We start from the raw sequence: 26,556 nt of genomic DNA on the forward strand, positions 1-26,556 counted from the left end.
AATATAACACTTCATTATAAAATAATTCTATTAAAATAGCCTTCAAATTTAAATATTTCTCAATAGCCATTAAACTAATTTCACTTAATACCATCATTAACAGACCTTTAAAAAATAACTGAATATCACTGTCAAACACAATATCTTTCCTTTTATCTTGCGATTTTGCTTTTCATCACTAATAGCTCTTCATTTCTTTCGTTGCTCCTTTTTTTTTCGTTATTTTTTTTAAAAAAAAGAAAAAAAGAAAAATTTTGTTGCTTTTCTATTTGTTACATTGTTGTTTTTTTCTTTGTCCCTTTTTTTAGAAAAGTAAACTTTGTTGCTCTTCTATTTTTTCACTATTTTCCTTTTTTAAAAAATTTTGTTGCTCTTTTTTAAAAAAAATTTTGCTCTTTTAATTATTGCACTTTTTTTAAAACAATCAAATGCAATTTGTAACATTGTAATTGATGCTCCTTTTTACCAAACTCTTAGATGTCCCAAATTTGGTGTATGACCTTTCCACAATTTAAAAGGTATTAATTGAGTCTTGTGCACCTTTAAATTTTTGGGGTGAAGCTCTTTTGATTGCTTGTTATGTGTTGAATCGTGTGCCTCATAAAAAGACCAAATTAATGTCTTTTGAATTGTGGAAAGATCATAAGCCAAATTTGGGATACCTAAGAGTTTGAGCTTGCTTAGCCTATGTAAGGTTAATGGATCCTAAATTCTCTAAGTTGGGTAAAAAAGTTACTACTTGTGCTTTTCTTGGTTATGCTTCAAATAGTATGGCCTATAGATTTTTTAATTTTGAAGATAGCGTGATAATAGAATCAGGTGATGCTATTTTTCATGAAGATAAATTCCCTTTTGATTCTAAAAATAGTGGGGGGTCAAAGGACTAAAGAAAATATTTTGTCACTACCTAGTTCTTCTACTTCTACTTTAAATAATAAAGAAAATGGTGATTTTGAGTTAAGAAGAAGTAAACGAGCTAGAGTAGAAAAAGACTTTGGTCCTGGTCATTATGTTTTTAATGTTGGAGAAGACCCTATCACTTTAAAAGAAGTTTTGTCTTCACATGATGCTATTTTCTGGAAAGAGGCTGTAAATGATAAAATCGAATCGCTAATTTCCAATAAAACTTGGAAGTTAGTTGATTTACCACCGAGTTGTAAAATAATTTGATGTAAATGGGCCTTATGTAAAAAAATTAAAACCGAATGGATCTGTTGATAAATATAAAGCTAGGCTAGTAGCTAAAGGTTTTAACAACTAGAAGACTTAGAATTTTTTTATACTTTTTCTCTGGTAACTAGAATTACATCCATTAGACTTTTAGTTGCTATTGCGGCAATTTTTGATTTACAAATTAATCAAATAGATGTAAAAACTGCTTTTTTAATTGAAGACCTAAATAAGGAGATTTACATGAAACAACCCGAGTGTTTTATTGAGGCTGGCCAAGAAAGCAAAGTGTGTAAACTTAATAAATCCCTATATCGCTTGAAACAGGTACCAAAGCAATGGCATGAAAAGTTTGATTCCTGCATGATTGATAATGGATTTAAAACAAATGAGTGTGATAAGTGCATCTACCATAAGTCTTGGAATAATTCGCATGTTATTATTTGCCTATATGTTGATGATTTATTGATCTTTGGCTCTAGTATGAATATTATTGATGAAACTAAAAATATTCTTAGAAGCCATTTTGAAATGAAAGATCTTGGTGAGGCAAATTTTATTCTAGGAATAAAAATTACTAGAACATGTGATGAAATTTTCCTTGACCAGTCACAATATGTTGAGAAAATATTAAAAAAATATAATTTTCTTGATTGAAAGAATGTTGTAACTCCATTTGATTCTAGTGTTCAACTGTTTCCTGTTGAAAGTGAAACTGATGTAATAAATCAAAAGGAATATGCTAGCTTAATTGAAAGTTTGAGATATGTGACTGATTGCACTAGGCCTGATATTTCATATGCAATAAGAGTACTTAACAGGTTTACTAGCAAGCCAGGTAATGAACATTGGCATGCTATAACCAGAAAAATGAGATAGTTAATTGGAATGAAAAATTATGGTTTGTTCTATAATAAATATCCTACTGTACTTAAAGGCTTTTATGATGCGGATTGAAATACTTTATCAGGTGATTCCTTATCCACTACTGGTTATGTTTTTACTTTGGATGGTGGTGTTATTTATTGAAAGTCTAAAAAGCAAACAATTATTGCTAACTCTACCATGGAGGCTGAACTAATTGCTTTAGCTTCAGCTAGTGAGGAAGCGAATTGGTTGAGAGATTTATTATTTCAAATACCTTATTATGAAAAAACAATTCCTCATATATTAATTCATTGTGATAGCACCGCTGCAATTGGTAGAGCTCAAAATCATTATTACAAAGGTAAATCCAAATCTATACGGAGAAAAGACAGAAATGTGAGATCATATTTGACAAATGGTACCATTAATGTTGATTATGTCGAATCTTGTGATAATCTTGCAGATCCGTTGACTAAGGCCTTAACGAGAGAAAAGGTCTGGAGCATATCGAGGGGATGAGATTGAAGCTTATAGAAACTTGAGTCATATGTGAGGAAACCCAACCAGGAGACGAGAGATCCTATAACCAAGTTCAATGGAAAAAACGAATCACATGATGACTTGTGGAAAATGCACTATTTATTTATCCCTCCCTATGATGTGAGTGCATTTGCTTGTAATGATTGTGAGGTTGAGTTTTTAAAAACTCTTAATGAATATTTGTAACTCGTATGAGTGGGGTGCTAAATTACAGGAGCACTCTCGATGGATTTCACCTATGTGAGTGTGGAGGCAGGCCGCTTCCTATGAGAATTAGGCTCATTCTCAAAAGACACTCATTAAAATCGGGATAGCACTTGGTTGTAATGTGCTGGCTATAAAACTCATGTCAACACCTTGACTATTATGTGTAAGCAGTAATTTTTTTTTATTTCCCTTAAGCAGTCATAGTTTAAGTTTGAGACCACTATGACTCTGGAGTAAAAATTACTCTTTTAGTAAGTGGAGATTCAATGCAGAGCACACCTTCATTATGCATGGCAGTCTTTCCTCAACTACTGAACTCTCTTTTTAATATTAAAAATGAATGGGGGATTGATGGTGCATTTTTAAATATTATCACAAGAAAATTATTAATGCTTTTTTAAATATTATCACAAGATAATTATTAGTGCTCCATTACTTTCATAGTGCTATACTAATGCACAAAATTTATTTTTTTTTTAAATATCTTCTTGTCTGTCAACACTCAATAAGAAAGCAAAGTTCATTCACTTTGCTTTATATATATTAGCCATTCAACATTTGTGAAGGCAGAAGAGTAGTTGTGCATTTTTTTTCTTAAGTAACAAAGAATACAAGTTATTAAAAGAGTTTACAAAAGAAAGTTTATTAGTTGAAAGAAGGTGTTTATTTTTGTGGAGTTTTGAACTCAACTCTTGTCCAGAGTTGTTCAGTTATTGTGAGTAAGCTGTTGTATCCTGTAGGGGACAAGTCAAAGAGTATTACTGCTGGACCGGTGAAATAATTGCTACAGTGGACTTGAATCTCCTTAAAAAAAGCGAGATATCCATGCCTCGGCAGTAGAAGAAGAAAATAATATTTTTCTTTATTCATTTGTAATTTTCAGTTGTAATCAATTGTAATATTATTGCAATTTATTGTAATTTCACCAGCATAATCAAATGCAATTTGTAACATTGTAATTGATGCTCCTTTTTACCAATCAGATATAAGAATAGTGTATTTTTTTCATATACAATAAACAAGAATGTATAAGTGCATATTTGATAACAGACACATGTATCTTTGATACTAGATACACATCTTATATAATAATTACAAAAATTTCTATACACATCATATATATATACATATTCTGTATAATAATTATATAATTTCTATATGCATTCTATACAATCTTTGATTGCAATAATTATTTAAATACATGTAAAATACAATAATCTCATATCTATCTATCTATCTACTAGTTTAGGTGTATGTGCCTCGTGCGTGTATCTGACTTTATTGAGTTCAAACGTTGCTCTAAATTGGATATTTGTTTAAATAATAAAGATGAATACAATAATTAAATTCAACATCTTTTGAAGATTTATTTAATTAAACTTAACCTTTACCAAATAAATTTGTCAAAGTCGATCGACATTCATCTACCACCTATAAACTGCAACAAAACAATACGATGATAGACACATCAAAACAATACAATGATAGACACATCAAAACAATATAATTAAATCTAACCTTTACACAAAAATTTTCTCAAAGTCGTCTGACACTCATCTACCACCTGTGAACTATAACAAAATAATACAATAATAGAGATATCAAAATAATACAACTAAACTTAACCTTTACACAAAAAAATTTGCAAAACAGAGATATAAATACAAGGTATGTTGTTCCTAATCAAATTAGATAAGCATCATATTTTTTCAATGAGTAAACCGATTTCTTTAGTAGTTTAACGTGCATCTCAATATTTATAGAAATATTTCCTTAATCGAGTCCTATTTTAGGAATATTTTTTCTATCCTATTTTAGGAATATTTTTCTAACTAATCAGTACAAAGAAAAATATTAATTGAATCTCCTTCTATATATTTTAGGATATATTTTAGGAGTCTCATTTATTATAGGAGTCTAGTTAATATAATAAAATAATTAAATAATAAATTGAAGAAAATAGTGAAAAGACAGTTTGTCTAAAGGGGTGTCTTTTAATGAAGGACAAAAGTTCAAATCACTTTTGTAAGGGTCTTCACACTTTTAATATATATTAGTTTAGGTGTACGGGCCTTGCGCGTGTACCTCACTTTATTGACTTTAAACGTTACACTAAATAGGATATTTGTTTAAATAATAAAGATGAATACAATAATTAAATTCAACATCTTTTGCAGAATTTATTTAATTAAACCTAACATTTACCAAAAAAAATTCTCAAAGCCGATCGATATTTATTCACCACCTATAAACTGCAACAAAACAATACGATGATAGAGACATCGAAACAATATAATTAAGTCTAATCTATACACAAAATTTTCAAAAAGTAATTTGACACTCATCTACCATCTGTAAACTATAACAAAATAATATGACAATAGAGATATCAAAATAATACAACTAAACTTTACTTTTACACAAAAAAATTCTCAAAACAGAGATATAAAAATAATACAATTAAACCTAACCTTTACCTAAAAATATTCTTCAAAGTCGACCGACATTCATCTACCACCTGTAAATTTATCTACGACCTGTAAACTAAAATAAAATAATAAAATAGTGATCACAAAGCTTCAGTTTTGATGAAAATAATTCTTATCTGAGCCAAAATTTTGACACTAAATAATGACTTGAATGAAAATAAAGAAGATATATATATACACACACATTGAATTCTATTATGTTGACAAAAATAGTGAAGAAGTTGAGGGTTAGAAAATTAAGCATCCATCAATCTAGACATGCAACCGAATTAAGTTAGATGAGCATCAATCATATTTTTCCAATAAGTAAACCAGTTTCTTTTCTAGTTTAACGTGCATCTCAATATTTATAGAAATATTTTCTTAATAGAGTCCTATTTTAGGAATATTTTTCTATCCTATTTTAGGAGTATTTTTCTAATTGATCGGTATAAAGGAAAATATTAATTGATTCTCCTTCCATATATTTTAGGAGTTTAATTAATATAATAAAAATAATCAAATAATAAATTGAAAAAAATAGTGAAAAGACAGTTTTGCCTAAATAAGAGTCTTTTAATGAAGGACAAGAAGTTCAAATCACTTTTCTAATGGTCTTCACACTTTGAATATATTATAGATATAGATTATATATATAATACAATAATTGTACAATTTCTATGCACATCCTACATAATTTCTTTATATATATCTTATATAGGTTCATGTTCTATATAATAAATATACAATTTCTATATTATTTTATTTATTTTATTTATTTATTTTTGAAAAAGGAAAGAAGATTTTTAGCCCCAAAAAAATTGAAGGAAAAAATCGAAACAGGGTCTGAATGGCCCAAATTATAAAATGATCCTGATATGGTATTTATTTGGGCCGATAAGCTATTTTTGTCCAATATCCCACACATGAGTCATTAAAAGAGTCAATTCATATTCGTTTCCGTTAATTCCTTTAGGTTTTAGCAATAATACGTGGCCCAACCACTCCTTTATTTAAAAAAAAATAAATTTAGAAACTAACTTTTTTTTCTCAACAAATTAAAGAAAAAAATTATGTTACTTAAAATAAAACAGAAGTATTATTTTCGAGCTAGGGAACACTTGGGGATAATTGCTTTTTAAATTTCACCTAGTATTTAATTAAGAAATGAATCAGTAAGTAACGATCCTTAATCACATGCAATTAGATGTGTTTCCTGCTAATCTTTTCCTATATTACTAAGTCTTGAAAAGGTTTTAGGTATGTGTGTGTCTCCATTTATCTTTTTGTTTTTTTTCACAATTATCTTTTTCTTCCTAAAGTAATTGTGAACTCAACCCATTATGCAAAAGTGATACATCTTCCTTTTCTGCTTTTTTTAAATAACTCAGCAGCTATACTTCCTCATTAAGTTACTTTAGTCCACCACCGATGAAGATTGCGGTGGAGTATGCGCTGAAGTGGTAAGTATTCTTTCATTCTTAATTATATATCTCGGATTTGAATTTCTTTGAATACGTAGTCGCCTTTGTTAGGAAACATTACGCCCCTTATGTAAAATTTTTCGACACAAATTTAAATTTAATCATGCTCCAATGTGCAATCGAACATTGGGTGGGGAAAAAAAATACTTTAGACCACCTATTATTAGTTATTTATTATTTCCTAATCAACCTAAGTGCAAATAGATGTCAATGCTCTTATCACCGCCCATTTGCAACTTTGTGATTTCACTTGCATAAATAATATTTATTTGGATCATTGAATTAAATTTCACAGCAGGGGTACTTGTAGCCCTTTGGATGGGGGTATTTGTAGCCCCCTTGGTACGGCTTCTTTAATAAAAATCTAAAAATATTAAATTTGAACTCATAATTCTAATCGTAATGAAGGAATTTTATATGATATTTTCTAAAAATTAGATTCATGAAATTTAAATTTCAAAACCGTCATAATTTAACAGTAGTGAAATTTTTAAAATATAGTCCTAGAAGTAATTAGATAAATTATTCCCTATAGTATTATTAGATCTAAAATAACAAATTTTAGCAATACTTTTAGATAATTACAATAATAGCAATTAGTTACAGATTATAGCAACTTATTAAAGATATATATTATTTTAGTTATATTTTTAAAATTTATTTTTAATTATATAAGATAAAGTACAACTTGACAAAATAAAAATTATGCTATAAGTTATAATTTACTATCTAATGATTGCTATATACAGTTTTTCTTTTCCTAAATTAAAAGGTCTAAATAAAGTAATAGGGAGGATGAGTTGTGCTAGCTGTCTTTAAATGACACATGTGAAAGAGAATCATTTGTGGTGATATTTTGTAACCAATCTATATAGTTCTGGGAAGGACTTCCTTTTGTTTTTCTTGTAGCTTAACATTGATTTGTATTTTATAAGTTAGAATGCATTGATTGCCATTTAATTGTTAGCATATTTCAATTACAGATTTGAATTATGGTCTATTTCAATTTAGTATCTCAATTTGATCATAGATTTTGAAGTAAAAATTTAAAAGTCTAAGTTTTTGAAGTTGTGATATTTGAAATTTATAATTGTGTTTAGACATGTATTTTATTTAAAAAGATAAAACTTTATGGCTAAAAGTCTCAAAAATCTAAAAATTGATTGCGCCAGTTTTGAGAACTTAAAAACATTTGAAGATCACGTTTTTAAAATCTGATTAAATTTAAAAGTCAAAAATATTTTTACAATCTGCAAATCTAATATAAATCTATGATCAACCGCGAGCAAAGTATTCTTGTTAAATATTTGTAGCACAAATATTGAAAACGACTTTTGTGTTTGTTCTCAAATATCTATTTCATAAATTAGTTAATTAAATATTTAAAATATATATTACCTTCTTTAACTATACATATCAATGGCAATTGAAACAAGCCTTACAAAAATTAATGTATATAATCTAGCTACTTTAATTAATGCAAATGGATATGTTAACATACTGTAACGATCGTTTCCGCCATTATGGTTATTTCTAGCACGTCAAAATTCAGGAACAAGATGTTTTCGGAGCTAGGAGTTAGAAATTTCAGGCTAGACTAGTCTTGGGTGAAATACGAACGAGGTATGGTATAGGATAATTCGAGAATGAATTGGGTAAATGTGAAAGAATTTAATATGTTTGTATGTTAGTTAAGACGATAAGAAATCTGTCGGATCTTTCATAAATGAATTTAGGTAAGTAGAACTCCCGATATCGAACTTCACGTAAAAGAGTTAGTCTGGAATGTCAACATTTGAGAGTGTGTTACAAAAAAGGCAGAATTGAGAGAAATCCTGAGTTTCTGTCTTGCCACACCCACTATAGCGAATGGCAGGCTGCTGCTGCTGAGCCACTATAAAGGAGTCAACATTGGTCAATCCCTCCATAGCGGGTGGATCCTGTTATAGCAAGGTCGTTATAGTTGGATAGGACCACTATAGTGAGATATGAGCAGATTAATGCAGAAAAATGTGTTATAGTATTTCATTGTTTCAAAACACGTTTTGAAAAAGGCACAGATAATTTTGGACGAATTCCACTTAATTTTCACCCAAACTATTTGTAAAGGTAAATAATTTCTTGTGTTAACTCATAATTTAATTGTTAACTACTAGAATCACTAATTTTTAGGGTTTTGAGGAGGATTTAACTTAACCTAGCTAATTTTATGGTGCAATTAAGTTAATTGGGTATAAAATCCTTGTGTTCTGGTAGATTGCTGATTTATTCTTTCATGTTGATAATTCATTATTGTAATCATGAAATTGGTAGGATTAAGGTGGAATTATGATAGAAAAAATTAGAATGGGAGGATGATCGTAAATTTTGCCTTGGAGTTTCAGGATTAGGTTATAATCTTTGATATTGTTTGGTCATTTGGTTGATTGTTTGTTATATTCATGTTTTAGACTACAAACAAGTTGAGGTTACAAGAAGTGAAAAAGCTCAAGTTTGTTAGGACATTTCGGGCTTTCATTGAGGTAGGTGATGGTTTAATATAGTTGAAATTCAATTTGTTTTATGTCTTCATGATAATTGTTCCTTCGTATTGCTTGTTACAATGCATGTTCAAGAAAAACTGAATGACTGTTTGATATTTTCAGTGTTAATAAATACAATGAACTTATATGAAAAGCTTATTGGTTTTACAAGTGTTCTTGTTATTGTCATTGTGGTTGTGATTGTTGTGATATTTATTAATTATTGTGAGATGTACTGGTATTTGGACATCTTCACGAGATTGATTGGTATAAGATTGACAGATATTTGATGTCTAGGATTTGGTATATGGACAAGAACTCGTACCTTGTAGGTTATGGATAGTGGAAGACCATAAGACCCTTAGAATGTATGTACAAGGTACAGGTGAGTGTGACGTTTCCTTGAATAAACCAGAGATTATGTGTTTACTTGTTATATTGGTTTCTTGAATGAACCGAGTTTAAGTGTTGATTTTTAATATTGATTCCTTGAGTGACTGGGCTTGCGTGTTTACTTGCTAAATTTGATTTCTTGATGTAAATTAAAAATCATGATTATTGCCATTGTTGTTGTTGGAATGAATCCTTAAGTGGTCTGAACTTAATTGTAAATTTTGACATAAATCTATATTGTCTATTTATTTGTGTAATTAAGGCATCATTGATATATTTGATTGAGCCGTGGGTTGTTAAATTGGAGTCTTGTTGGTAGTCATGGTCTTGATTGACTTATTGTCCATTTTAACTTATATTGACTAAAATCTATGGTTAGTTGATTGAGGATAATGTCATAAACTTGAGGTAAGACAATATGGTAGGTGTTCATGATTGTTCTTGCTTTACTAAGTTATGATTACTTGTTCATATATCTCATTTTGGGTTGGCCGATGACCCTATCATTACACTGTTGTTTGTTGTGTACTGATATTATACGTGCTTTTCTTTTTGTTGAGTGCAGTGTATCTTCCAACTATTGTTTCAAGACCTCAATTGTAGAATGGATAACATTCGAACTCAAGGATGAGCTACATCTTTTGGGCTTCCATGAATTCTTCTTCCTGATCCATTGTTTCGAACTTGGATATTTTCAGTTATTTTTTGGTTGAACCTTTTGACATTTGTAGTATTTTGGTACAATGACTTTCAGTTCTAATGGATTGTTTGTTATTTTACGGGTACACAAGAATCTATATTTTGGCAAAATAACTTCAACACAAGTTCAAGTATAAAACAAGAACACTTATGAAGTTATGCAACACTTTCAACACATGATCAAAATAATCTTTCAAAGAAGTGTGTTTTTTCAGAAAATTAGATGAAACAGAAAAAGGCCAAGTCCTTCGAATTCACGGAGTGTCCTTAAGGAAATAATTCCCCTCAAGTACCCAAGGTTGCGGAAGTTTTATCCCAGGATAAAATAGTCTAACAATCCAATTGTAGTGGTACCTCAAACGATCAAATTTTCTTCAAACTCATTCAACGATTAGATGATTACACAGAGTATTTTGAAGACAAGAAGTGTTTGTAAATGCATAAAATTTTGTGTCTAAACCTGTGGAAAAATGAAGGTTTAAATAGCCATTAGGTGCCCCTTTCAAAATATGGCAATGATTCACCAAAAAGGTGTATCCTTTCTGAATAGTTATGTCTGTCCATAAGAAAGAGTGTGTCTTTTCTGAACAACCACAACCATTCAAACGGTCGATTGATCATTTTTCAAATCCAAGTCCAAATCTGAAGTTGAGTCGAGCGAGCGACGATGACGACGGCGCGAGGCACCTTGTGGTTCTTGCCTCACTTACCATGTGGAGTAAGTGTTTCTTAATATAAACACTTAAAAGTTTCATTCTCCAACCAATGTGAGAGAATTAGTAAACTTTCCACTTTTGAGTACACTTTCCATTTTTTAGCGTTATCTCAATTTTTTCCCCTTCACTTGGTTCCCTCCATTTTCAATTCACACTTTAATCTTAAACCCAAAAATCCCCCATATGAATGGGGAATGACTACTTTTTCGTAAAACTTTATGGACAAGTATGTGGTCATCAATCAAAGACTGATTGCATCTGGATAAGTGAGTTTTCCTTTGAACTTTTTGTAGTGAACATGCATCGGATGCACTCAATCAATCTATAGATTTGATATCTTTGAATCGTCGATCTTTAATGTACACCTAGATAACACATGTCACACAACTAGCCTTTTAGTTCTCATGATTTTATTTGTTTCAGTCATGAACATGTCTCGGTCTCATGAGAGCTTAGAGAATAGGCCTTTACTAACATTCTTCTTGAAGCGGATTCCACTTCACCCTCACGTAAGTGATTTCTAAACATTCAATCCTATAGATTAAACTATTTGGTTAAATCTGCCAAATTTAAATAATTATTAAAAGACTTCACACCATAAGTCTTATCCTTGTTTACTAAACATTGTCTACATCATGAGAATGGGTTGAGTATATTGACAATGTCAGACACAACTTTGTTTGATCTCCTTAAACCTAGCTCTTGCGGTTCTCCAATCTGCTAGATAGAGTTACCATCATGCTGACTTGTCCTAGGCCATGAACCCATTCCCTTGGATGTCCTCTCAACTCTTTCTCTAGACAAGCCTTTTGTAAGTGGATCCGACACATTATTCTTTGACTTTACATAGTCAACAGTGGTAATTCCACTAGAGAGAAGTTCTCTAACGGTATTATGTCTTCGTCTTATGTGAGGAGATTTACCGTTGTACATCATGCTCCCTGTCCTACCTATTGTTGCTTGAATATCACAGTGTATACATATTGGTTCCAATGGTTTGGTCCAATAAGGAATATCTTTCAAGAAATTTCGAAGCCATTATGCTTCTTCACCGGCTTTATATGATGTAAGAAATTATGATTCCATTGTAGAGCGAGCAATACATGTCTGTTTGGATGATTTCCAAGAGATTGGTCCTCCACCTATAGTAAATACATATCCACTCGTGGATTTTATGTCATTCGATTTGGTGATCCAATTTACATCACTATATCCTTCCAGTACGCGGGATATTTATTATAATGCAAAGCATAGTCTTGAGTGTATTTAAAATATCCCAAAACTATTTTCATTGTCATCCAATGAGTTTTATTGGTATTACTTGTATACCAACTCAACTTACTAATAACAGATGTTATATTTGGTTATGTACAATTTATTATATACGTTAAACATCCCAACACTCTTGCATACTCCAACTGTGAGTCACTTTCACCTTCATTCTTTTGAAGTGCAAAGCTCGCGTCCAATGGAATCTTGGAAATACCAAATTCCAAATACTTGAATTTATCAAGTACATTTTCAATGTAATGAGGCTATGACAATACAAACCCTTGTGAAGTTCTATGAATTCTTATTCCTAAGATCACATCCACTACTCCAAGGTCTTTCATATCAAACTTGCTTGCGATAGCATTTATGCCAAAAATGTCTCAACTGATGATCAACATATCTTCCACATACAAACAAAGCATGGCTTGATGATTTAGATTGTCTTTAATGAAAACACATTTATCACATTCATTTATCTTGAACCCGTTTGCCAACATGGTTTGGTCAAACTTCGCATGCCACTGTTTTGGTACTTGTTTTAGTCCATAAAGTGACTTAACAAGTTTACACACCTTATTTTCTTTTTTTGGGAACCACAAAATCCTTAAGTTATTCCATATAAATTTCTTCCTCTAATTCTCCATTTAGGAATGTTGTTTTCACATCCATTTGATGTATTTCAAGACCATATACCGCTGCTAAGGAAATTAACATCTGAATTGACGTTATCCTTTTTACTGGCGAGTATGTATCAAAGTAATCAAAGCCCTCTTTTTGTTTAAAGCCTTTTACTACAAGTCTTGCCTTATATTTGTTAATAGTACCATCCGATTTTATTTTCCTTTTGAAAATCTATTTTGAACCTAAAGGTTTATTTCCTGGAGGAAGATCAACCAACTCCCACGTATGATAGCTTAAGATTGAATCAATCTCACTATTGACTGCCTCTTTCCAAAAGGATGAGTCTGACGACGACATCGCGTTTTTAAATGTTTGAGACTCATTTTTTAAGAGAAATGGTTACAAAATTTGATCCAAATGAAGTTGATGTCTTTGACGTGTACTACATTTTGGATTCTCATCATTATGTAATCCTCACTTGGTTTATCTCGAGGTTGTTTAGACCCCCCACTAGATTGTTCATGTCTAGTTTTATACGGATAAATATGTTCAAAGAATTCAGCATTATCTGTTTCAATTACCGTATTTTCATTGATATCCAGATGTTCGAATTTATGAACCAAAAATTGGCATGATTTACTACTTTTAGCATATCCTATGAACACGCAGTCCTCCGTCTTAGGTCTTATCTTTATCCTTTTAGGCATAGTAACTTGGACCTTCGGTATACACCCCCACACTTTGAAATATTTCAAATTGGGTTTCCTTCATGTCCATTTTTCATTTAAAATTAATTGTGTCTTACCATGGGGCACTCTATTAAGTTTTCGCTTAGCTGTAAGGATAGCTTCCCCCACAAGTTTTGCGGTAAACCTGAACTTATAAGTAAGGCATTCACCATTTCCTTCAAGGTTTGGTTTTTCTTTCCTCAATTTCATTAGATTGAGGTAAACACAGGGTCGTAGTATTATAGATATCCCATTCTCTACACATATTTCCGCAAATGAAGATTCGTATTCTTCGCCCCTATCACTTCTTATCATTTTGATTTTTTTCTCTAACTGATTTTCAACTTCTGTTTTATACTGCCTAAACGCATCTATTACTTCATCCTTACTATTTAGCAAATAGACATAACAGTATCTAGTACAATCGTCAATAAAAGTTGTAAAATATTTTTTTCACCACGAGATGGTGTTGAATTCATATCACAAATGTCAGTATGGATTAAGTCTAAGGGATTGAAATTCCTTTCAATGCACTTATACGGATAGTTAGCATACTTTGATTCCACACACATTTGACATTTTGATTTATTGCACTCAAAGTTTGACAAAACTTCTAAGTTAATCAGTTTTCACAATATTTTGTAATTGACATATCCTAATCATTTATGTCAGAAATCATTAGACTCAAGCAAGTAAGAAGAAACTAAACTTTTATTGATTTCACCATTCATTACATTCATTTTGAATAGGCCATCAGTAAGGTAGCCTTTTCCTATGTACACTTCTTATTTACTAAGTATAATTTTTCCGAAAACAAATACACATTTGAATCCATTTTTATCAAGAAGTGAAACAGAAATCAAGTTTTTCCGTAAATTCGACACATAGAGGACATTTTTCAAAGTCAATACTTTGCCAGATATTATTTTCAGGTAGATTTTTCCTATTCCTTCAACTTTTGCAGTTTCGGAGTTGGCCATATATATCTTCTCTTCGCCTTGAGCTGGAACAAAAGCAGCAAACAACTTCTTATTTGCACAAACGTGATGGGTGGAACCAGAATCCATCCACCATTCTCGAGGATTTCCCACCAAGTTACATTCAGACAGCATGACATACAGATCGTCCGTTTCTTTCTTGGATTTAGCCATATTTGCTTGGTACTTCTTTTTCCCTTTCTTCAGGGCACGACAATCCGTTGACTTATAGCCAATTTTGTCACAATTAAAGCATTTTTCCTTTAATTTATTCTTAGGTTGATTGCTTTCATGTCCAGCTTTCTTTTTTTTGAGTTATTTTGGTCGTCTTCTACAATGTTTGCTCCATTCATTGCAGAATTTACTCTTGACCTTCTTTTCGAGGCTTTGTTGTCTTCTTCTATGTGCAGTTTCACTATAATATCTTCGACTGTCATCTCCTCTATAATATCTTCGACTGTCATCTCCTTTCGCTTATGTTTCAAGTAGTTCTTGAAGTCCTTCCACAAAGGTGGTAACTTCTCTATTATTGTCGCGACTTGAAACGCCTCGTTCATGACCAAACCTACAATAAAGTTTATGTGAACATCAATAACATTTTTAATATGTTCAACTGCGGTATTCATCAAACTCATACCTTCCGCGAGGAGATCGTGGATGATAACTTGCAGTTCCTGAACTTAAGATACAATAGTCTTGCTGGCAATCATTTTAAACTCAAGGAATCTTGCAACGAAGAACTTCTTGGTTCTAGCATCCTCAGTCTTGTATTTTTTTTCTAGCGCACCCCAAAACTCTTTTGCCATCTTCATTCCACTATACACGTTGTATAGTTCATCTTGGAGGCCATTTAGAATGTAATTTCTGCATAGAAAATTGGAGTGTTTCCACGCCTCTATAACGATAAATTTCTCGTGGTCCGAAGTTCTTTCAGGCACCTCTGGAGCTTCTTGAGATGTAAATCGTTAAAGACACAATGTTGTACGGTAGAAGAACATCTTCTGTTTCCACCTTTTAAAATCAATACCCGTGAATTTTTTGAGTTTCTCCGCTGGTGTCATTGCCTGCGGATCACTCATACGACTCGTGGCAATATTAGTTGATGCCACAATGATTGCAATATCATGCACATGACTGTCCGTAGTTATTTTCCTGTCACAAAAAGACAGTGAATTTTAGTATATGAAAACACTACTAAGTTGTAGCAACTTTAAACACCCCTTGTTTCTAGCTTAACGATGAAATTTCTATGACTTCCAATCGTGAGCCGAGTGATCTTTAACTTGTGATGAAGATTTTATTTCTTCAAACCACTAGTTAAGTTCAAACGGAGTAGAAAGATTAAAGTTTTAATCTCCAGAAACCAAGCAATACAGATTCTGAAAATTACTTATTTCCTTAAGATTTTATTTTACGGGTACACGAGAATCTGTATTTCGGCAAAATAACTTTGACACAAGTTCAAGTATAAAACAAGAACACTTACGAAGTTATGCAACACCTTCAAAACAAGGTCAAAATGACCTTTCAAAGAAGTGTTTTTTTTAGAAAATTAGATGAAATAGTATAAGGCCAAGTGCTCCGAATTCACGGAGTTTCCTTAAGGAAATAATTCCCCTCAAGTACCCGAGGTTGCGGAATTTTCCTCCCAAGATAAAATGGCCTAACAATCCGACTGTAGTGGTACCTCAAATGATCGAATTTTCTTCAAACTCACTCAATGATTAAATGATCACACAGAGTATTTTGAAGACAAGAAGTGTTTGTAAATGCAGAAAATTCTGTGTCTAAATCTGTGGAAAAATGCAGGTTTATATAGCCATTAGATGCCCCTTCCGAAAGGTGGCAATGGTTCACCGGAAAGATGTATTCTTTCTGAACAGTCATGTCTGTTCATCAAAAAGAGTTGACTCTTCGATGAGCAGCCATTGTTTCTGCATGCAGAAGCATGCACGTTAATGGAGGTTCAAAAATTAGAAAAATTTGCATTTTTTCCTTTGATTTTTCAGACTGTTCAAATAAATTTTGTCTAAAAAAATTAATCTCATCGATCATTTTCCAAAGCCAAAGTCGAGCCAAGCGAGCAATTACGACGACAACGCAAGTCACCTTGTGGTTCTTGCCTCACTTACCATGTGGACTAAGTGTTTTTTAATATAAACACTTGAAAGTTTCATTGGTGGGAGAATTAGTAAACTTTCCACTTTCCATTTTTGAGTGTTATCTCAATTTTTTTTCCTTCACTTGATTCCCTTCATTTTTCATTCACACTTTAATCTTGAACCCAACATTGTTTAGTATACGTTATTTTCCGCAATTGATTTCATTTAAAATATTGGTTTCATTACTTATTTAATGCAAAACAGCTAGTTTGTCTTATTTTGGCTAAGTGTTGGATTCGTTGGGCTAAAATGATTTTCTCATAGGAGAGTTAGTGTGAGTGACACTCACGACATATTTGGATCGTGACACCCACCTTCCTATTGTCTTCCTTTTTCCAATATTATGTGATTTCCTAGACATTGAGGCATACGTTTGAACAAAATTCGAAATCAGTTTCATTTGAGGTTGGAAATTTGCTTAGATACATATAATTTGAGTTTCTTATATTGTTTTTTTTTTAATAAACATAAAACGTCATAATTGATTAAAACTGTTAAAATTTCTCCATTTATTCTATAATCTTATTAAATGAGCAAATTATAGCTCATATAAAAGAATATTAAACATCCTAAAGCACCCTGAATTAATAAATCATATATATTTTTCATTATTTTATCTAAATTTACTGATATAATAAATCAACCATAATAATAATTAATTAGATTTTGGTAAAATCATTTTACGTGATATTAATAATCTATTCACATTAAGAGAAGATTAAAATATAGTCCAAGAATAATGCACATGTGAAAGGAATTGGTCGTCAGAAAAATAAATTGGTTGTGCTTATTGCTGTCTTTAAACAAAAACAAATGAGAATCTTGTGTTGTGATTTTCTATTATAGTATTTAGTAACAGGAAGGACGACCCCTTTTTCTTTTGACTTGCTTTGTCACAATAATTTTTAATGTTATAAGGTGGTGCAGATCGAAAAATTTCAAGGTGTAGCTAAAGACGTTCAAAACTTTAATTTGATAGGTTTAAATTTAAAACCTCTACCAGTATAGTGCTAGCAACAACAACTTTTAAAAATATAAATCGCAAAATTTTATATTTAAGTTTTTGTTATTGTTGTTACTTTTCATATTTATCGAAACTATTGAATTTGATTGAAGTTGTTGCTATAACACCATCCAATGTGCTCAAAGATCGTTTGGTAGAGTGTGAGTAAAATAATTCATGTATAACTCTTGTTTATTAGTAATACTTTATTTGATATAATTTTTTAATTTATGTATAACTAATGCACTTTATTATGTATTGAACTATGCATTAATATTATTTTTTTCTATATATTACTAATACATACATTAATTTAGTACTAAAACATTTCCCCAAAAAATTTTCCATTGTACTTCGCCTCCTTCTCTGCACTTTCCTCTCTCTTTTCTGTACTTGGCCATGGAAACTCTATTTGAAGCTTATGCATCAAAGTAAAACTAGAATTGATTTGGCCAAGTAGGGATTATATTAGTATCGATATTTTTTTGTTCAATGGTACCGAATTCATGAGCTTACCTTGTGAGTTAATGTAGAGATGTATTCATGTGCTGGATTATAGGAATCGTTGTTTGGATGAGTTCTAGACATTTGCATTGAAGAATAGGAATTCATTTTTAAAAAAAATATTATAAGGTGTGAAAAGTTCAAGTAGCAAGTAATTATATTAAAAAAATAAATTGAAGTATTTTTGTAAACAAAAATCAATTTTTTTAAGCTAAATTCGGGTATTCGGCCTATCTTATAAATAAAAAATCAAAAGTAACAAGAAATTATTCCAACAATAGATTTAATCATTTTCACTGTCAATCCTTGATTTATTTATCTTATAATCTATTAACACCTTTGTTTTAAATTGAATCTAGGTTGTATCTGATTTTCAATTGTAGTGTCTCCAAATAAAGGGAGCTAAACTGAAATATGTTTTAAGTGTTTCTCTCAGGGTCTTTCTCAACTTAATCCATTGCCTCCAAACTAACTTGCATGTTATTTATTGTTGAATTTTGTTTTTTCCCCTGATGTTTCTCATCTGTTGATTCTATTATCAATGATTGCAATTTGTTTGTCATGCTAGTGATTTGTATCTTCTTGCACTATTCTTCTAATATTAGGGATACCAGCTTTGTCTAATGCAAAAATAGATCTGCCTTGACTTGGTAATTGCTACTCATTGTTGCATTGAGAATCGCCTGCACAAGTAAACGCAAAATTAGCCAAAAAAATCAGCTAGAGTGTTATCTTCCCTAAGGGATTATATCACTCTAACTGACATTATTTCCATCAAATCCTTAATGGATTTAACCACCATTGCAACCTTCCATGGGACTTTCCATTGTAAGTTCAAAATCTGCACCAAAATTCAAGAGTCACTTTCTAAAATAATCTGCTTTATGTGATTTCTGCTGCAATATATAAGACATTCCCTGATAGCCAATGCCTCAGCCTCCAAACTTGTGGTGTTTTTTATTTTAATTCCTTGAGCTGCCACTAGGTTTCCGTGCTCATCCTTTATACAATAAGCAGTCCATGAACCCTCTTACATGCTCCACTGTATTAACTGGCACTTCATCTTTCATAGCATCACAGTTCACCCTTCTTCATTTAGGAAATTAGAAATATCAGACAATGGGTAACAAGTTTGAAACTGAGATTGTTGTTTAAATAAAGGACCAATATTAGTTAAATTATCAAACCACACAGTAGATATTTCACCCCTAGCTTCCATTATATAAATTGTTCAAGTTTGTCTCTGTTTGCCAACATGGCCTTCCAAACTTGAGACCCACCCCTCCATCGTATAACAGTAGGAATCTATTTTTTTACAATACTTATTCCACATAAAATTGATCCACAAGTTATTTTGAGTTCTAAATCTCCACCATAGTTTAGCATGCATAGCCTGAGCCACCTCTAAAAGAGTCCTTGTCGCGCTCTATTTTTCTCGCGGAAAGCGGAATTCGACGTGACCACTCTTGGGATGCATTTAAAGGGAGTGAAGAGTCATCACCTAACGTATTAAGGTGCGTTAGGGCACCGGCCTAGGCCAACAACGAACCTATTTCGTTGTTTTGTCTTAGTTCACCAGAAATTCGGATAAAAAAGGTTCAAATTACCTCGAAAAGAAGGTGTGAGGCACCTTTCGAGGTCCACAAAGGTGGTACCCGGCCGAATTCGTACTTTACGTGGGAATTTTATGTGATCAAATAAATGACCCTTGTTTTATTATTAATTTAGCGCGTAACTAAGTAAAAAAGTAGTGAATAAACAAACACATGTTATTTTATCATTTTTAGTCGTTAATTATCTACGTGATAAAAATCAATAAAACATGTAAATAAGATAAGCGAGAAGAGAGAAATGATATAAATTACAAAAAATGGGACTTCTTGTGTAATAAACTAACTACCCCAAGTAAATAAGCATGAAAAAATAAAAAGAATTCGACCAAGTCAAACAAAGAAATGTTTTGATCTCATTCGGATCAAAACTCCAACTTGTTTAATCATTATCCGACTCAATGGCCGAATTCTTAGACAAGTGACAATGTCGTTAGTCTTACCGTTAATATCTGTTGGGATCATCACTTCCGAATGACTACCCGTCCCACCCCACCTAGACTGGTTGTTAATTCTAAAGGCGTTCTAAGACAAGGATAAAACTATCGTTTTCAGTAATACTTATCGTCCCACCTATCGTCCAAGAGGCATTAGACTTTGCTATTTTGGATTTGTGGTCTAGATGCGAATAAAGCTATGCTGCCTAGGACTCGAAACGCGTAACATTAAAGGAAAATTTTTTTTTTCCATTTTTTTATCATTAAAAATGTTGATTTGGCATAAAAATACCTCCATCACGCGCATGATGGAGGTTGAACTCAAACATTTTGCCACATCAGCGTAAAAAGGTCACGCGACATACTAAAAAATAAGTTCGGGGGTACTTAGAACTAGTGAAAGTTCAGGTGTACCATGAATAAAACGTGACAAATTCAGGGGGGTAATTGATACTTCTATTACAATTATTTAAAATAAATAAATACATTCTATTATTTTAATGAATGGTTATTTATTTATTATCATTTTCTAGTGTGGGAATTGACTTTTAAGTTTAGGAAATAACAAAGACTTTAATTTTCTTTAGTTAAAAAAAAAATAATTAATTTATTTTGAAAGAGAAAGATCACTGCAATCTTTTTACAATTATGATCAAATTTTTATGTTTATTTAGCACTATCCAATAAAAATTGCTCTCTTATCTAAAAAAAAAAATATATATTTTTAAAAAAGTCAACCACCAACCAAAGGAGTGGGGAGTGGGGGTATTCGTTTCTAGTCACACTTTCTCAATCATCATATCCTAATTCCTGACCATTTGTTTGGGCTCAGATAAGAAAGCAAATTTTGAAAATCGTCCCACCGTTATAATATATTGTCTTATTGTTTGGCTGTATGGCAGTAGGAGAAACAGCTAGACAGGAAAAATACAAAAATGAAAATGGAGCTTTTGCCCTAGGTCAAGTATTTCATTATTTTATATTTTGACATCAAATAGCCAACGTGTATTATATTAGGGATCGTTTGGTTGGAAAATAAGTTATGCCGAGATAAATTATGTTGAGATTAATTATATTAAAATTAATTGTACTGGGATTAGTTATCTTGATATTACTTTTTAATGATTGTTTGATTTGTGATACTAAAAAAAATTTGCATGAGATTCTTTTTAAGAATAGATTGTGTGCAAAAATAACTCTTACCTTTTTAGTTTAATAGTAATTATTTTTATGAAAATTGTATTGATAAAAATAATTATTAAACTAGTTTTTTATGAAAATTGTATGAAAAATTGTACTGGCAAAAGTATTGATGAGTTTTTACGATGTCATTTGACGTAGAATTGCCTTTTTCGTTGTTTCTTTTAATATTTTTTTAACAAAATATAATTGAATACAATTACTATATTTAACTTCTAAATTTATTTATTGTCAAATAAGATGGGAAATTTACTGGCCATGTTCATGAAAAATAAATAAGAGAAATTTTTATAAACAACATAGTTTTGAAGCACATTTATCATACATTGTTATATTTTTTATAATTATTGAATATAATAAAAACTTTCTTTGAAGTGTGATAAGTAAAAGCCACAGTACGGATCGAATTGTGATAGTAAAATGAAGAAAATCACGATAATTTTTTTTCAGAAAAAGTAACACATTTTACAAGACAAAAATAAGCAATTCACTTAATTTTATACCTCAATTGTTGATAAAGTGTTTCAATTATACATTTTTCATTCAATTTTTTTTTCTTTACATGTGTTCCCATTCATTTATTAAGTAGTTAAGTTAACAAATAAAATATATCATTTCTTTTAATTATATGCATTTGTCTCAATAAGCAGTAAAATCCTAGATATTTTCTAGTATGTGAGACAAAGGGTTCGGAGGTAATTATATCCTTTTCTAATTTTATCCCAAGAATATATAATAGTGGGATTGTTATCCCACCAAATGTATAGATAACTTATCCCGGTATTATTTATTTGTCTTGAAATAAATTATCCCGAATATTACCAACCAAATATGCATTAAATTTTTTATCTCAAAATTATCATTTTAATCCCAAAATTATTTACTTTTATACCTCACACCAACAATCCCTAAAATATTAAATTGTGTGGCAATAGGAGAAATTCAATTTTTAATAATGCAATATTTTGTCCTTCCCAAGAGTTGATCAGATTAGTTAAACTTGCCAAAAATTGAATCTTGTAAAAGTAAATAACTATTGCAGATATAATTTATTTAATGTAATTAGTGCAGATATAGTTTATTTAATGTAATTAGTGCAGATGTAGTTGCTTAATGTCACAATAATAAATAAGAGAAATCACAGAAACGACACTTTAAATTAAACTATTTTCATGAAAATGGTCATAAATTTAAATTTTACTTTGAGTCTTTTCAATTTAGTGGCTTGTTTTATATCATTTTTACACACCTTCTATACAATTTCTTTACATATCTTATACATATAAATATTCTATATGAAAATTATATAGTTTTGATACACAATTTATACAATAACTGTACTTTTTTTTACACATTTCATACAACAATTATATAATTTTCATACACTTTCTATATATTTTTTATACATATACATATTTGATAGAACTATACAATTTCTATACATATATCTTATATAGATACATATTCTATTTAACAATTATATCGTTTTTATATAATTTAATTATTATTTCTAAACAATTAAAAAAAAACAGAATATTTGATCAGTTAAAAAATTTATGGTAAAAAAAAAATTGAAATATTTTTAAAAGGGAGGAATTGTCCAAGCTGAATACTGTATCAGTATTGTATATAGACTGTATCAGTATTGTATATGAATCGTATATGAAGTACATAGGCTAAAGTGATCCAAATTAAGAAAAGCCTATAAAGCGAAAATAATATATCCGACCACTTTTTGAAAAGTTTTCAAACTTGGGTTATTTGTTTTCCTAATAACTATTGCAAATATAATTTGTTTAATTATAATTATATTGCTAGCTGGTATGCAACACCATAACTACTGTACTAAACGTTCAACTTGTGTTAGGAGGCATCAATATTAATATTTGTATCTACAACCTCAAATTTCATTTATCTATATAATATAATTTTTAATAAAGGAGTATCTTTCGATACCCCTCAAGCAGAGATTACTCCGCCACTGGCCCTCCTAACAGTAATATATAGTACTATAATTGTTCTTAGGAACGTATAAAATTTTTAAAAGACCGATATGAATTAAAGATGGTAAATTAAAAAAGAAAAAGAAGGTTATGTCCACAATGGTAGAATAAGAGAGGCAATTATCTTGGAACATGAGTAAGTGGAAACATTGTACGACTATGTTTTCCATATTAGCGACTTTATTTTTGTCCCATAACTTCGTCAAAATGGAAATTATTAACTAACGTATATAATTTAGAACTAATGATGGAGTAATTAAATTTCAAAATGGATCATCATCTTGAGGCAATGGCATTATTGAAATTTTGTACATAAAACAGTGGCATTTCCATCACAACAATTTTCGAGGGAATAGGTATCTGGTGGGTAGTATTAATTAAAGCTGTTTATGCTTTATCTTTTTTGCTTTCTGGGCTGCTGTCTTTTTGTTTTCTTCACAACAATTTTCTTTCTTTTTAGGAGTAAGTTATGATAATGTTCCTATCAATTTTTCAATACGTGATTTCATTTTATTGGAGATTAGATTTTAAAGATGTTAATTTGACTATATTAATTAGTACTAGCAAACAAATGTATTACACTTGTTAAGAGATTAGACTGATTTACAAATATATAATATCAAATTCTAAATTTCATTAATTTTATTGTTAAAACTTAAAGAAATTTTTTTTGGTACAATGGAATAAACAAACTAAGGACATTAAATTAAATTAAACTTGACTTAAATTCCCAAGGAGAAACTCTCTATGTCCTTAATGACATTATTTCGGAATACTAAATTCTCTTTATGACTACATCCTTCTAATATCTCTTTCTAGAGCTGTTAAAATGGATTTTGCCCTTGAGGCCGAACCAACCTAGCCTGTTATAAAGATTGGGTTAGGTTGTAATTTTTGAGCCCATTTAAAATTAGGGTATATAAGTTCAACCCAAGTTAGTCCGCTGGTCCTTGAGGCTTGATTGAGGCTGGGCTGGCTTAGCCCGCGAGTTAAAATACTATTTATTTATATTAAAAACTAGTTAACTTATTTGTGCTTTGCGCAGATTAATTAGATTTTCGAGTGCAAGAAATTTAAAAAATCTTTTTAGTTTTCAATCATTTCAAATTCTAACCAATTATATACGCTCTTAAGTATATAAATATATTTTTATGTGATTTTTTATCACTTACATATTTTTAATCTTCTAAAAATTTAATTTTTATATAATATATTCTATAAGTGAAACAGTAATTTCATTTTTTTTAAAAAAAAAGTAGAGAAAAAGAAAAGATAGTATGCTCAGGAAACTATTCCAGAGATGAAAAGAGGTCCCAAAATTGCCTTCATAAATAAATTAATGACAATGGCTTTTACACTTCTAAAACTAAAAAATTGACCCAAAAAAAAATTGAAAAAGATTTGAGTAATTAAGATGATATAATTATGTAATAAATATTAAATTTTATTAGATTAAATTATGAAAAAAACTCCAAAAAGAGGTAAAAAAAAAGATAAATGTCAATGGAGGTCATAGAGAGGTGTCACATCACCTCCTTTATATTTCTCCTTTATATGCCTAGTTTTAGTAAATTTTAAACTTGTTTATTATTTATATGTATAACATAAATCTAATTATATGAATTTCATATTTTTTTAATCTTATTTTATCCTTTTCATTTCTCTTTAAACTATAAAATGTGAAAATAAAAAAGCTAGAATTCAACGAATCAATAAATAACTTTCTTATGAATTAAAATGTCATTTAAAAATTAGTATAAACTAATGTTACATTCTCATATTTTATCAAAAGATTTACCAAAGTTGATATACATAATTGCGGATGGATCCATAGATACTTTCTTAAGTAACACACACATACGTTTGCCTTCTTCCTTTACTTTTACTTTAGAAAATAAACACTCTAGTCTAAGACGCACATAAAAAGTTGACATCACCAACGAAAAAAATCAAAAAAATAGTTAAATAAATTAATACAAACTTTTTAAAATGTTATATTGTGAATTGGAGAGGAAAGAAGAACTATCACACACATATAAATATAATTTCTCTCAAAAGAATTTTAAACAGTAATAGTTAGATTCTTGTCATCTCATTATCCTACTTCATTTGTATGTCAATCGAGCCTTAAAAGAACAAAAAAAAAATTAAGTATTGCATGAAACGAAAAAAAAAGACAACTAAATTGTTAACTAAAAGTGCTAAGAGCAGTTGAAGATGAAATTTAATAAATCAAAAATACTAAAAATATTGCACTTTGAGCTATATCTTGGCCAATGAGACTCTTTTTTTGTTGCTATATGCTATGTCTCATATCTATAGTGAGATGAGGACCAAAAAAATTGTCATGATAGTTATCTTTTTTTCATCTACAATAAAATTTTTAATGAGATTAAGATAAAGAGAAATACAAGATTGCAAAAAATTAATTAATGGGCACATAACATAAAAAAAATTGCTCTAATAAAGTAATACATAACTCTTTAAAAAAATATAAAAATGTACGAAGTTTATTAATAAACTATGCATAGCATAAAAGAAATCTACTCTAAAAAAATAACAAATCTTAGAAGAGTGATTTTCATAATGCACATACCCTATAAGAAATAATTATCATTGTTTCACACTATTTAAAGAAACAATTGTCAGTAGATTTTTTAATGCAAAATTAAATAATTGGAGGTTATGAATATAAAAGGTTTTAGAGTTATAAATTTTATTAATATTAATTAAGAGTATAATTTGTTATGAACATAAAGAGATGTGAGTTATGAAAATAATTTTTTAAAAATAAAATAATTGAAAAAAATGAAAGAAAAACTCCAAAGATAAATAGAATTCTTGGCCAAAGAGAGGTGCACATAGACATATCTATGATCCTCCTTTATATATATATACTAGGTAACAAACCCACGCTTCGCGCGTGGGAATAATTCATTTTGATAAGCCTACAAATAATACTCTTTCATATAC

General features: G+C 30.2%; 1 long non-coding RNA gene across 1 annotated transcript; it reads left to right on the plus strand.

Moving 5' to 3' along the window:
- Nucleotides 1-6,496: 6,496 nt before the first annotated feature.
- On the plus strand, nt 6,497-10,425 carry LOC124900060. The gene is made up of 3 exons (XR_007057661.1): nt 6,497-6,715; nt 9,187-9,258; nt 10,217-10,425. It is a non-coding gene; the product is annotated as an uncharacterized LOC124900060 (long non-coding RNA).
- Nucleotides 10,426-26,556: the final 16,131 nt, after the last annotated feature.

The sequence above is a fragment of the Capsicum annuum genome, chromosome 7, assembly GCF_002878395.1.
Source record: "Capsicum annuum cultivar UCD-10X-F1 chromosome 7, UCD10Xv1.1, whole genome shotgun sequence".
Lineage (NCBI taxonomy): Eukaryota > Viridiplantae > Streptophyta > Magnoliopsida > Solanales > Solanaceae > Capsicum > Capsicum annuum.